Source organism: Oryctolagus cuniculus, chromosome 15, assembly GCF_051225735.1.
Source record: "Oryctolagus cuniculus isolate XC-2025 breed Fujian yellow rabbit chromosome 15, ASM5122573v1, whole genome shotgun sequence".
Taxonomy (NCBI): domain Eukaryota; kingdom Metazoa; phylum Chordata; class Mammalia; order Lagomorpha; family Leporidae; genus Oryctolagus; species Oryctolagus cuniculus.
This window is the reverse complement of record NC_142881.1, coordinates 56,602,915-56,617,861: the sequence shown is the minus strand read 5'-3', so window position 1 is coordinate 56,617,861 and position 14,947 is coordinate 56,602,915.

Genomic DNA, 14,947 nt, shown 5'->3' with positions numbered 1-14,947 from the left:
ACTGATCCTCTGTAAAAAAAAAAAAAAAAAAAAAAAGATATTATCAATTCCCAACTTGACTCTCACTGGGATTAAACATGACAATAGGTCTGCTCTGATTTCATCATCATTTAAAAAAAATCATCTATTATTTTTTACTTTATGTTTCTGTGTGGGAGCAAACTGTTGAAATCCATACTTGATGTATACTAAGCTGATCTTCTCTATATTAAGATAATCGAAAATGAATCTTGATGTGAATGGAAGGGGAGAGGGAGTGGGAAGGGGGAGGGTTGTGGGTGGGAGGGACGGTATAGGGGGGAAGCCATTGTAATCCATAAGTCGTACTTTGGAAATTTATATTCATTAAATAAAAGTCTAAAAAAAAAAAGGGCAATGTTTCCTTTCTACACCACAATTAGGAAACTGTCCTCAGACAGAGACCTGGGGTGGATGCAGGGTTTATTAATGCGTTTCTTTGATTCATCTGAATTGCAGTTTTTCTGCCTGTTACCTTGTACTTGAAAATATTTCATATGCAAAGTAATTAGATAATCTACGGATTGATAAAGATATGTATAATGGTTCTAATGTGCAATATGGGTGCTTAAGTGGTTCTAAAATGGTATAATACTTCCATTTACACTTGTATGCATATAAACAACTGGATATTAATTAATACATATGTTTTCATCAGTTGGAAAATTATAACATGAACAAATGTGCAAATGATTATAGAAAGACAATTCACATGTAAGGAAATAAATTGACAATTCTAAAAAATCCCTATTTTTGGTTAAAATGTAGGAAATGCAACATTTTAAAATGACAGTCGGGAAAGGGGCCATGGTGCCATTGCAGGTAAAGCCTCTGCCTGTGATGCCGGCATCCCATAAAGGCATCCTTTCATGTTCCAGCTTCTTTTCTTCTCTTTTCATTTTTTCTTACCTTTCTTTCCCTTCTCTCTCTCCCCTCTCTCTCCTCTCTCTCTTTTAATGTGAACAAATTCCATGTATTTCATTTATACAGACTTAGGAGCATAGTACTACTTCCAAACCTGCCCTCCCTCCTGCCCATGCCTGAAACCTCCTTCCTCCTTGCATTCTTATTATTTCTTTTAATTTATACAATGATCTACTTTCAGTTTATTTTATACTTTTAAGATTAACCGTACTCTAAGTAAAAGAATTCAACAAATAGTAAGAACAAAATAATTGTCTTTAACTGTAGAGTCAAAGAATCTAAACAATCATCGAATCCCAAAATGTCAATGTCATTAATATATATTACCTTTTTTTTGTACTCCATTAGTTACCACAGATCAGAGAAAACATAGCATTTGTATTTTTGGTACTGGCTTATTTCACTAAGAATAATGGTGTCCAGTTGTATCACTTCTGTTCCAAAACATAAGATTTTATTCTTTTCTACAGCTGAGTTGTATATCATACTAAATACATACCACAATTTTTATCCAGTCATCAGTTGATGGAAGCTGGGTTGATACCCTATCTTCATTATTGTGAAATGAGTTGCAATAAACATGGGGGTACAGATAATGCATTCACATGGTAACTCATCTCATAAGGGTAATTACCGAGGAGTGCAATGACTGGGTTGTATGGTAAATCTGTTTTCAGCTTTCTGAGGTATACCTATAGCATTTTTCACAATGGCTGTACCAGTTTATATTACCAAAAAGAGTAGAGTGGGATACCTTTTCCTCACATTCTCAACAACCTTGATTGTTTTTTTTTTTCTTTTTATTTCTGTATGAGAACCATTCTAACTGGGTTGAGGAGAAAACTCATGTAGTTTCTATTAGTGTTTCCCTGGTGTATAATAATTCTGAGCATTTCTTCATGTGTTTGTGGACCATCTAAATTTCATCTTTTGAAAAGTACCTATTAAAATCCTTTTACCATTTCTTAACTTCATTGTTAGTTTTGTTGTTCTTGAGCTCTTTATAGATTCTGGATATTAATCTTTTATCAATTGCCTAGTATGCAAATATTTTCCTTCATTTTGTCGGTTGCCTCAACTTTAATGAAGGTTTTTTCACAGAGCAGAATCTTCTTACCTTGCTGCAATCCCATTTGTCCATTTTTACTATGATTGCCTGTGCTTCTGGTGTATTTACCAATGTCTTGCAGAGTTTCCCCAATGTTCTCATCTAGTAATTTCATGGTATCAAGATTTAGATCCTTGATACATTTTGAGCTAATTTTCATATAAGGTGTAAGATGGGGGTCTAGTTTCATACCTCTGCATGCGGAGATCCAATTTTATCAGCACCATTTGTTGATGAGACTGTCCTTTCTCTAGGGATTAATTTTAGCTCTTTTGTAAAAGTTAGTTGGATGTTGCTGCATAGATTGATTTCTGGAGTGTCTATGCCGTTCCATTGGTCTACAAGTGTATATCTGTGCCAGTACCAGGCTATTTTGATTATACATGCCCTGTAGGATGCCTTGAAATATGGTATTGTGATGCCTCTAGCTTTGTTGTTGCTCAGATTGCTTTAGCTATATATAGTGTTTTCTTGTGTTTCCTTATGAATTTTAGCATAATTTTTCTACATCCAAGAAGAATACCAGTGGTTTTTGATTGGGATAGCACTGAATCTGTAAATTACTTTCAGCAGTGTGGAAATTTTTATGATATTATCTCTTCCAATCCACAAATTTGGAAGATATTATACATTTTTGTCATCTTCTATTTCTTTTATGTTTTATAATTTTCATCATAGAGATATTTCACCTATTTGGTTAAATTTATTCTAAGGTATTTAAATGTTTTGTAGCTATTGTTATTAGGGCTCTTTTACAAGTTCTTTCTCAACCATGACACTGTCTATGTATACAAAGGCTATTGATTGTTATGTGTTCATTTTATATCTTGCAATTTCACCAAACTCTTTATGATTTCCAAGAGTCTCTGAGGGGAGGATTTTGGTTCCCCTATTTATAAAATCATGTCACCTGCAAACAGGAAAAATTTGGCTTCCTCATTTCCAATTTGTACCCCTTTGATTTCTTTTTTTGCCTAATGGCTCTGATTTAAAACTTCCAGGGCTATATTGACTAGTAATAGTGTTAGTAGGTATCTTTGCATGGTTTGAGAGCTTACCAGAAATGCTTCCAACTTTTCCCATTCAATATGAGACTGAATGTGGGTTTGTCATAAATTTACTTGATTGTGCTGAGGAATGTTTCTTCTAAATCCAATTGCATAAAGTTTTTATCATGAAAAGATGCTGTATTTCATCAAATGATTTCTCTGCATCTATTGAAATAATCACATGGTTTTTGTTCTCCAGTTTGTTAATGTGATGTAACACCTTTTTTAATTTGCGTATATTGTGCCATTCCTGCAAACTAGGGAAAAATACCACTTGATCTGGGTGAATGATCTTTCTGATGTGTTAGATTTATGTTCATCAGTGATATTGTTCTACAGTTCTTTTTCTTTGCTGTATCATTTTCTAGTCTAAGATTGAGGTGAGGCTGGTGTCATATAAGGACTTTGGGAGTATTACCTTCAATTGTTTGAACAACTGGAGAAGAATTGGAATTAGATCATCTTTTAATGTCTGGTAGAATTCAGCACTGAATCTATCTGGTCCTGGGCTTTTCTTTGTTGAGAGAGTCTTTCTTACTGATTCAATCTCCTTCCTCATTAATTGTATGTTTAAGTTTTCTATGTTCATGACTCAACTTTGGTAGAGGGTATGTGTCCAGGAATCTATCCATTTCTTCTAGATTTTCCAATGTGTTTGCATATAGCTCTTTGTAGTAATCGTGACTATTTCTTTTATTTCTGTAGTATTCATTGTTGCATCTACTTTTTTAACCTCTGATTTTATTTATTTGGGTCTTCTACCTCTGTTTTTTGTTACTTGAGCCAATGTTGCATAAATCTTGTTTACTTTTTAAAACACCAGCTGTTAATTTCATTGATCTTTTATATTATTTTAATTTTATTTCCACTTTAATTTTAATTATTTCAATCCTCCTACAATTTGTGGTTTGGTGTGTCACTGCTTTTCTAGGTCCTTGAGATGCATTGATAGCTCATTTGTTTGATGCTTTTCCAATTTCTATATGTAGGCATAATTGCTATAAACTTCCCTCTTAAAATTGTTTTTACCATATCCCATAAGTTTTCTTTAAAAAAGATTTATTTATTTGAAAGTCAGAGTTATGCAGAGAGAGAAGGAGAGGCAGAGAGAGATAGAAAGAGAGAGGTCTTCCATCTGCTGGTTCACTCCCCAACCAACTGCAATGTCCAGAGCTGCACTGATCCGAAGCCAGGAACCAGGAGCCTCCTCTGGGTCTCCCACATTGAGCAGGGGCACAAAGACTTTGGCCATCTTCCAGTGCTTTCTCAGTCTATAGCAGAGAGCTGGAGTGGAAGTGGAGCAGCCAGAACCGGAACCAGTGTCCACATGGGACGCAAGCACCACAGGTGGCGGCCTTACACATCACACCACAGTGCTGGTCCACCTATAAGTTTTTATATATTGTATTGTCATCTTCATTCTTATCCACCAATTTTTTCATATGAATTTGAATTCCTGTAGGACCAACTGGTCATTAAAGCCCATTGTTCAGTTTCAATGTAGTCATTAAGTTCCAGCTCCAATTCCATTCTGTTCAGAATGTTATGATTTCAATTTTTTTTAATTGACTGAAACTTTCTTTAAGGCCTAGCATATAGTCTACCCTTCAGAAAGTTCCATTCACTTATAAAAAGAATGCTTAATCCTCTACAGTGGGATGAAAGGTCTACAGATATTATTTAGAGCCATTTGATCCATAGTGCAGATTAGTTCTGTTATTTATTTTCAGTCAACTTGATCTGTTCATTGATGAGCTTAAGTGTTGAAGTCCCCCATTACTATTGTATTGGAGTCCGTGTCTCCCTTTAACCCATTAACATTCATTTTAAACAGCAGGCACCCTGGCATTGGGTGCCATTTATTATAGTCACTTCTTCCTGTGGAATTAATCCATTATCATTACATAGTGTTCTTCTTTGTCTCTTTTTTAAAGTTTTTGTGTTTTTTTAATACTAACATGATTATACCTGCTTATTTTGCTTTCTGTTAGCATGGAATATCTTTTTCCAGCCTTTCTTCATGTATCTTTGTTGGTGAGATGTATTTATTGTAGGCAGCAAACGGATGGATTTTCTTTTTTAAATCCATTCAGCCAGTCTGTATCTTTTAATTGGAGAATTTAGGCCATTTATATTGAAAGTTACTATTGATAAGTAACAACTTGGCCCTGCCATTCTTCCATAAATATTCCTATTGTTTTTGTTTTATTTCCTTTTCCTTTGTACTTTTATAAGGAGGTATTTTGCCTTCACATTCTTTGATAATGATGACTATCATTCTGTGTTTCTGTGTGTACCACATCATTAAGCATAATTTGTAAGGCTGGACAAGTGGTGATGAATTCATTCAATTTCTGTTTTTTAGGGAAGGCCTTTCTGTCACCTTTATTCATTTGTTGGGTACAGTATTCTCCATTGAGAATTTTTTTTTCTTTTAAGACTTGGACTATGTATCTCAATTCTCTTAGCTTGTAGGGTTTCTGATACGAAATCAGCTTGAGTCTATTTGGAGATCCTTTGAAGATAATCTGGAATTTCTCTTTTGTACATTTTAGAATCTTTTCTTTCTTTTTTCTGTTGAAAGTTTGACTACAATGTGCCATGATAAGATCTTTTCTGGTCATGTCTATAAGGAGTTCTGTGTGCTTCCTGTACTTGGATGTCCCTTTTTTTCTCCAAATAAGGGAATTTTTCTTATTATTTCACTAATAGGTCTTCTTATTGATCCATTCTTTATTTTCACACCTTCAGGAACTCCTAAGACCCAAATGTTAGGTCATTTGGTAGTATCCCTTAAATCTCTAACACTGTTTTTAATTTTATTAATTCCTTCTTCTTTTTCTTTTTTGGTTTGAGATATTTCCAAACATTTGTCTTCTAGATCAGATATTCAGATATTCTTCTTCCTGCCTTATCAAGTCTTGTTAATGCTTTCCAATGTATTTTTTATTTGACATATTGAATTTTCATTTCTAATATTTTAGTTTGATTTCTTCTTTACAATCTCAATCTCACAGGAAAAGGTTATCCATGTCATGTATGGATTTCTTTAACTTACATATTTGCTTCTCATTGCTTGTGAGTAGTCCTATGATCATTTCAGGCACTTCATCAAAATCTTCATCTTCACATTCTAAATTGAAGTGCTGTGTTTCTTTGGGGGATTCATATTATCTTCCTCATTCTTGTTTCTTGAATTTCTGCATTTATTTTTAGGCATTTGTATAGACACTTGTTGGTTTTCTCCTCTGACATGTTTTATCTTTGAACTATGCCTATGTGGCTTACTGGAGTGCCTGGTTTTCCAATGAATACCCAGAGGCATACGCTGAGTGTGGTCATGTAGTGGTGGTCAGGATGGGAGAGGTTATGATCTTGTCTATTGGCATAATCACAACCTCACTTCTCTTCCAATGTGATCAATAGCCAGGCTTGTCCCACAGTGGGTACAACCCCATCCATTCTGGCACATGAACTGCACAAAGGATATGTGTAGTCCTCAGTGTGAAAAAAGAACACTATGTAATGACCTACCCTGCGCCGTCAGGGAGTTCTGAGCCTCTGATGCCAGACAGTGATTGCCCAGAGACCAGCTACACCTCACACCCTATCATGCTACTTCACTTCTGATACAGCTTCTGGCTAATGATCTGCGAAAAGCAGCAGAAAATGCCACCCAAATAGGAGACCAGGAAGAATCTCCTGGCTCTTGACTTCACCCTGGCCCAGCTCTGGCTGTTTTAGCCATCTAGAGAGTCAACCAGCAGATGATAGACCTTTCTCTCACTCTCTCTTTCTCTCCCACTCTCTTTGTAACTCTTTCAAAATAAATAAATAAATATTTAAAAAGAAAAAAGACAGTAGGGAAAATAAGTTCTACACAGTACTGGTGGTACAATAGCTCGAGAGAGTGATTCAATAGTATCTAGTCATTTTAAAGAATATACTCTACTTTAGAGAAACTCTTGTAGCTAGGTACAAGGAAGATAAGTACAAACATAGTTTGCATTGATCTGTAATAGTACATAAATGAGGCAACTCTTTATTCCGTATAAGAATAAATAAATGAAGTGGCTTAGACATAGACTAGTTCACCAACATCAAAGTAAAAGTTTTAAAATTTCTAAAGGTCTTAAAATACTGTCTACACTTAGAATTGTATTATATACTTTTTTGCAGATTAAAATAAGTGAATTAGGCGCCGGCGCCGCTGCTCACTAGGCTAATCCTCCGCCTAGCGGCGCCGGCACACCGGGTTCTAGTCCCGGTTGGGGCGCCGGATTCTGTCCCGGTTGCCCCTCTTCCAGGCCAGCTCTCTGCTGTGGCCAGGGAGTGCAGTGGAGGATGGCCCAAGTGCTTGGGCCCTGCACCCCATGGGAGACCAGGAAAAAGCACCTGGCTCCTGGCTCCTGCCACTGGATCAGCGCGGTGCGCCGGCCGCGGCGGCCATTGGAGGGTGAACCAACGGCAAAGGAAGACCTTTCTCTCTGTCTCTCTCTCTCTCACTGTCCACTCTGCCTGTCAAAAAATAAAAAAAATAAAAAATAAAAAAAAGAAAATTATAAAAAAAAAAATAAGTGAATTAGGTTTAAATACATTAACAAAGATAAACATCAAAACAATATTCATTTTAAATTCCAGTTGCAAACATTTATACTCAGTATGATCCTGTTAATGCAAAATTAAACACATTTAAAATATTATTATGAATACATGAGAGTGATATCTATTAAATTTGAATGATATAAGGAGCAACTATATGAGGTACAATAAGCACAATTTTAGTTGAATTTAATTGTTGCTTTTTTTTTCTTTTAAAGAAAAATTCTGAAACAAGTGAAAGAACAGATCCTAAAAGGCATTTATTAGGAAACCATGATAAGGTATAAGAACATAGAGATTCTCAGTTGTGTTAACAGAGCAGAAATATCTGAGCACTATTACAGCATCACCTTCAGCTCAACTGACCAGAAGTATCTATCTACGCCAAAAAAGTGACAGAGAAATGAGAGTTTGGATGTCTCTTGTCATGCCACTGTGAGAAAAAGCCACAATAATAAGGGAACAGCAGATGTGGAATAGTATTTCACCTTTTCATTTACCAAGTCTATAAAACAGTAAGTGTTAATAATGTAGGAGTCTTGACACATGATTTTATTTTATAAGGAGTAGGATTTTGCTAAATCACCCTAACTAAAAGGAGTGGGCAATGTTTTGTATCTACAATAAACATAAGACAATTTATTTACCTTAGAAGTGTAGTAATTGCATGAACATTGCATAAAAAATTTTAACATACAATGAATCCCATTTAAGTTATTCTTACATAGTCAGGGATGATATTTATATTCACACTGATGACATGATAATAAACAGATTTCTAATAAGGCAGGGAAACTTACTCTTTCCATAATGGGACTGCATTCATTGGCATCTGTTTTTAGACTAGGGTTCAGCAAACTTCCCATCTGAAGGGTCAGAGAGTAGACACTTTATGTTTTGAGGGCCAGATGGTCCCTGCTGCAGCTATTCAAACTTCTGGTGTTACTGTGAATGGAGCCACAGATGACACATAAATAGATGGCATGCCTGTTTTCCAAAATGTGTTGGTTTATAGAAATAAGCAGCAGTTTGGCTTCGGCCCATAAGTCAGAGCATGACAATACTTACTCTAGATCAGTTTTTATTGGCCCACTATTCTGACTCATTGTTTATTAAGTTTACCAATGATTCTGTGCATCTGTCTTGTCTATAATGTTCTATGATCCTCTGGCAAGTCAGATAGCATGTGATTTTCAAAAAAAAGGGGGGGGTTGATCTAAATTATGAAAAAACAAGGTGAGTTACCAGTACTGGTGGCTTTGTCCTTGTTTAAATAATCCTTTCCATCACCCTCCTTGAGTCCCCTACCATGCTGCAATGTGAGTGATCCAGGGCTACATTGGTGAGGAGGCTTAGGAAGTTGGGAGTTCACATAGTCTTTCTAAGACTTCTCTACTGAATCAGTTTTGAATTCCTTCTCTCAACTTAATAAGGCTTTCCAAACACTGTTCATCAATACAATCTTATAAGATTCTGTAAAACAAACAAACATGATTGTTGATTTTCTTACACATGGATTTATAAAGGTTAGAGTAACAGGAAAGGTTAAATCTTGCAGGAACAACCAGCAGAGTTGAGAACTTAAAATGGCTAAAGAGACATGGTAAGGCAATGGGAAATTAAAAGGTTACAATTTGTTCCAAGTTATAACCAACCACTTTCAAACACAGATGAGCACTGATCATGACCTGAAAAATAGTCTTGCTTATTAAAAAAAATAAAATGGCTTATAAACTTATTTTTAAAGGGATTACTGGGGGTGGCACTATGATATAGTACATTAAGCCTCCACCTGTGGTGCCAGCATCCCACATAGGAGCTGGTTTGAAACCCGGCTGCCACTCTTATGATCTAGCTCTCTGCTAACAGCCTGCAAAAGCAGCAGAAGATGCCCCAAGTGCTTGGGCCCTTGCACCCATGTGGGAGAACCGAAGAAGTTCCTGGCTCCTGGTTTTGGATCGGGCCAGCTCCAGTCATTGAGGCCATTCAAGGAGTGAAACAGCAGATGGAAGACCTCTCTCTGTGTCACTCCCTCTCTCTGTAACTCTGCCTATCAAATCAATAATTCTTTTAAAAAGGGATTATTCTTTCAGTACTTGATTAATGCCACTCTTAGGATCATTGGTTGCTATTCTCACCCTGTCTTTGATACTACTGTGTCTGTTAGATTATTTACAGGAGTTGATAATGGAACAAACAAAAGCCTTCACCAACCAGGTGATCAACCAAATGCTGCTACAGGGATATACTCGGTTCCCCACCCAGGAGACAGCGGCTTGAGACATCACCCCATGTCAGCAGAGAGTACCTCGTTGCCCCATGTTAGCAGGAAGTAGCTCCAAAGACAGATCATCATCCCTCCACCCCTCCTGGACTTCTGGGGCTAATGTAATCCCATACGACTCTTGCTTTATATAAAACAAAAGGAGGGAATATTAACAAAATGGTGCAGTCTTGGCGCTGCGGCTCACTTGGCTAATCCTCTGCCTGCGGCACCGGCATCCCAGGTTCTAGTCCCAGTTGGGGCGCCAGATTCTGTCCCGGTTGCTCCTCTTCCAGTCCAGCTCTCTGCTGTGGCCCGGGAAGGCAGTGGAGGATGGCCCAAGTGCTTGGGCCCTGCACCCGCATGGGAGACCAGGAGGGAGCACCTGGCTCCTGGCTTCGGATCAGTGCAGTATGCCGGCCGTGGTGGCCATTTGTGGGGTGAAGCAACGGAAAAGGAAGGCCTTTCTCTCTCTCTCTCTCTCTCTAACTCTGCCTGTCAAAAAAAAAAAAAAAAAAAAAGGTGCAGTCTTATCTATGGCACGATCTACGCCCTGGACACCTGGACACCGTCCTAGGCTCTAGCCCCCTCCGCCATGGCTACAGGCCAGCTGATCCCACAGCCCAACCACTGGTGTCAGCCCCACCCCCATCCTAATGGGATTCGCTGCTCCTATTTCCCTGCCCGCAACTGGCAAAGTTTTAAAAGGATCTGTTCCTGAACACTTGGCTTAATTAATTGTTAATTAGTTGTTAAATAGATATTGGATGAGGCAAATAAAGAGAATGTATTAAGAGTAACAAAGTGTTTTTTTAAAGAAAAATGGACATAAAACTGTAATGATGAAGACTAATACATGCAACTCTAATTTTCTGCGTCGTAATTTTTGTTATTTTTATAGTGTTAAGATTAAAAGAAACTTGTGCCGATTATACTATATTTTTATAAGTTTAAGTGAAAAATTTGCTTTTCCACTGGGTAAAGTTTTAATGTCATAAAGTTAAAAAAAAACATATTTGAAGGTACTTTGTACAAATAGATGATACTTCACTGTCTTGAAAGAGAAGGTGAAGTAAGTAATATCTCTATACACATACGTTTAAATACTTTTCTTATTTGAGTGGTAGAGACACATACACAATATGGGGGGAGGTGCGGAGGGCAGAAACAAAGAGACAAAGCTGCCATCTGTTGGTTTACTCCCTAACCCAAATGCCCACCAAGGCCAGAACTGGGCCAGGCTGCCGGGAGCCAGGAATCAATCCAGGTCTTCCACATGAGTGGCAGGAGCCCAAACACTCAGGCTATCGTTTGATGCCACCCTGGTGTATTAGCAAGAACCTAAAGAGGAACCAGAGGCAGGACTGGACTGGATCCTCGGCACTCAGATATGGGATGTTGTGTCCCGAGTGGCAGCCTCTCCCTTTGAACCACAATGCCCTCTCCTCTCAGGCAGCTTTAAAAATTCTTTATCATCCAAGAAATGACGCTTGACCTAAGTCCGATTTTTTATTATAGATGGAGATGAAAGTGAAGAGATTCCAGGTAAATTAAATAGCAAAAACACAGCTAGGATGAAAAACTTAGTAATTTCTCATTTGGGTAGAATACCATGTTCATGAGTCAAAATCTGAGACAAGATTAAACAACGCACTATGGGTATCACAAATATCTTCTTCTGCATAGAATTATTGCCAGAGGAAGGTAATTAAGCAATGGCATGGCAAATTTATTGTGATATCTTTCTCAGGAAGAGTATTTCAATAGTCACATGGAAGATATGAGGGGGGCTGCAAAATGTTCATGGAAAATTATTATCTTTTAATTCCATTTAATAAATTCTTGAATCCCCTCCTATAATAACAAGGTCATAGGTGACAGACATGAAAATGAGGTAAGAAGTCTCTTTCAAGTGTTCAAGTAATTAATTAAGAATAGCAAAACCAGTTTTATGACCATGGGAATAAAGAAATGGTAATGAGTAAGAGAGATATTTCAACAGAAAAATCAATAGACCTTAGAGACTAATTAGATAAGAGAGAGAAAAGGAGTCATTCACTCATCTAATCTTGTAATCATTACTCAGATACTTTTTCATGCCAGACAATGACCTAAGATCTGGCATCAAGAGGCAGACACACAAGCTTCTGTAGGAATCACACATTTTTTTTTAAATTCAGAGTTACGTGGAGTACTGAGAGGAAGAGACAGAGAGAGAGAGCGAGCGAGCTATCTTCCATCTGTTGATTTACTCCCCAGAACTGTAACAGCTAGTGCTTGGCCATGTCAAAGCCAGGACCAAGACATTCAACCGGGTCTCTCACATCACTGGCAAAATCCTGAACACATGTGCTATCTTCTGTTGCTTTTTCTGGGTCATTGGCAGGGAGCTGGATCAGAAGTGGAGCAGCCAGGACACGAATGGGCATCCATATGGGATGCAGTGTTGCAGGCAATGACTTACTTTCCCCACTATGCCACAATGCCAGCCCTAGGAAATACACTCTTAAACAGTGAACTGCAGAGTGATCACTGATATGTTGGAGACAAATGCAATATACATGTTACCCAGTGTGACCCAAAGCAGACATAACCAGCACGGGGGGTTGTTCTGGGCCACACACAGAAATGATGACAATAACTGAGACAGGTAAGGTAGAAGAACACCTATTTTGAAAGAGAGACTCAAAAGTGTACTTTATATATTCTAACATGTTAACAGACCAAACGTGGAAGGTTAAATAAAAATGTCACAACTGATGTTTGAGAACATTTCTTCCCAAATCAAGCACATCGGTTAATATATTAGTGTGAGCTATGTCATCTAAAACATACCCTTGTAGCTTCTAAACTATCCTAATAAACACTGCTATTTCAAAAAAACATGTTAGGGCCAGCGCCATGGCATAGCAGGTAAAGCTGCCACCTGCCATGCCAGCATCCCTTATGGGCACTGCTTGCTCCTCTTCTGTTCCAGCTCTCTGCTATGGCCTGTGAAGGCAGTGGGAGATGGCCCAGGTACTTGGGCCCCTGAACCTGGTGGGAGACTTAGAAGAAGCTCCTGGCTCCTGGCTTTTCATCGGCTTAGCTCCAACTATTTGTGGCCATCTGGGAAGTGAACCAGCAGATGGAAGACCTCTCTCTCGGTCTCTCTCTCTCTCTCTCTCTCTCTCTCTCTGGCTCTACCTTTAAAATAAATAAAGAAATCCTTTTTAAAAAAATTATTTATTTATTTGAAAGTCAGAGTTACACAGAGAAGGAAAGACAGAGAGAGAAATAAGTCTTCTATCAGCTAGTTCACTCCCCAGATGGCCTCAATGGCCAGAGCTTCCCTGATCCGAAGCCAGGAGCCAGGAGCTTCTTCCGGGTCTCCCATGTGGGTGCAGGAGCCCAAGGACTTGGGCCATCCTCTACTGCTCTCCCAGGCCACAGCAGAGAGCTGGATCGGAAGTGAAGCAGCGGGGCCCATATGGGATGCTGGCACTGCAGGCAGGGGCTTTACCCGCAATGCCACAGCACTGGCCACAAATAAATAAATCTTTAAAAAAATTTTTTAAGTATATTCTAGTTTCCGAAGTGTTTTCATTATTAAATGATGAAAAATATTGATCTAATATTTTGATTGAAATAAATACTCTAACATTATGATAGTTTTGCTAGCTGTGTTGTTGGCTTTTAAAGTCAGAAAAAAAAGCAAAAACAAAAACACTGAAGATTATGCCCATTAATTCTTGGATACCAACTTTTCAACAAAACATTTGAAGTAGAATAAAAGTATCAGGAGAATGAAAGCAGTAGCATTAAGTACCCAGCTCATTTCAACACTGTGTGCTGATAGTTTTCACCCAAGATAACACCAAGCTTAAATTAAAATCTCACTCTGTTAAAGCCATTAAACTCAAGAAAATAATAGAGCTTTCCATACACTTAACAGCAAAATCCAAAATCTTAGGTTATCAGAAACTATACACAAAGCCTATTAAAAAAAAGAGTGCATTAGAAGTAAAATTTAAAATGTCACTATGAATGTGGTACAATAAAAGGAGAGTAATTCATTATTGTGACCTCCTAAAAAAGAAAACTGCATTTATGACAACAAATAAATTAATAATTAGAGAAAACAATACATTTCTCTTAAATTAATTAATCAAGTAAATTGTACTTTAAAATATAAATTTTAAATGTCTGGATTTGCCCACAGAAATATTTCATTCTGAATTATTTTTAAATCCATTTCCCTCTATTTTGGTAAGCAGTTAGTTTATGATTATGGACCTCATAGACATCCCTAGTATCAGTGAATGAACAAAATAAAGCAAAAATAAAAAGATTTATTTTTTTGAAATGCAGAGCAACGGGGAGGGAGGAGAAAGAATTCCAGAGGACAAGGGAGGGAGTGAGTGCTTCCATCTGCTGGTTCACTCCCGGAGGGGGGGGGGGGGTCATAACACTTAAGATCTGAGCCAGACCACTGACAGGAGCCAAGAACTCCAAACTAGTCTCCCATCTTCTGCTGCCTGTCCAAGCACATCAGCAGGGAGTTGCATGCGAAGTGCGAGTAGAGCTGCCAGAATTCTGGTATGGGATGCTGGAGTTGAAAGGCGGTGGGTTAATCTCACACCCATTCTGGTCACATAGTAAACATTTCCTCATACAAAATCCACACAAGGTCAGAAAACAAACTCATCACTACAAAGACCAGTTAGTTAATTTAGATGAAGGTCTTTAATAAATTTCTTCCTGCCTATTGATTTTTAAAAGGGAAAGAAATATCCTGTTTTCTGGCCATTCATCTTTTGTGCCATCTGCCAATCTTGTATCTCTGACTTTATATGAGCACCAACCACTGAAACAGCTACCTCACTCTAATCTCTGCAAATCCAAGCCAATCACACATTTCAAAATGAGATTTAAAAGCACTTCCCTAAGGTGTTTCTGACACTGCAGACATTTTCTCTTGTATTTACATTCTCTGCCCATTTC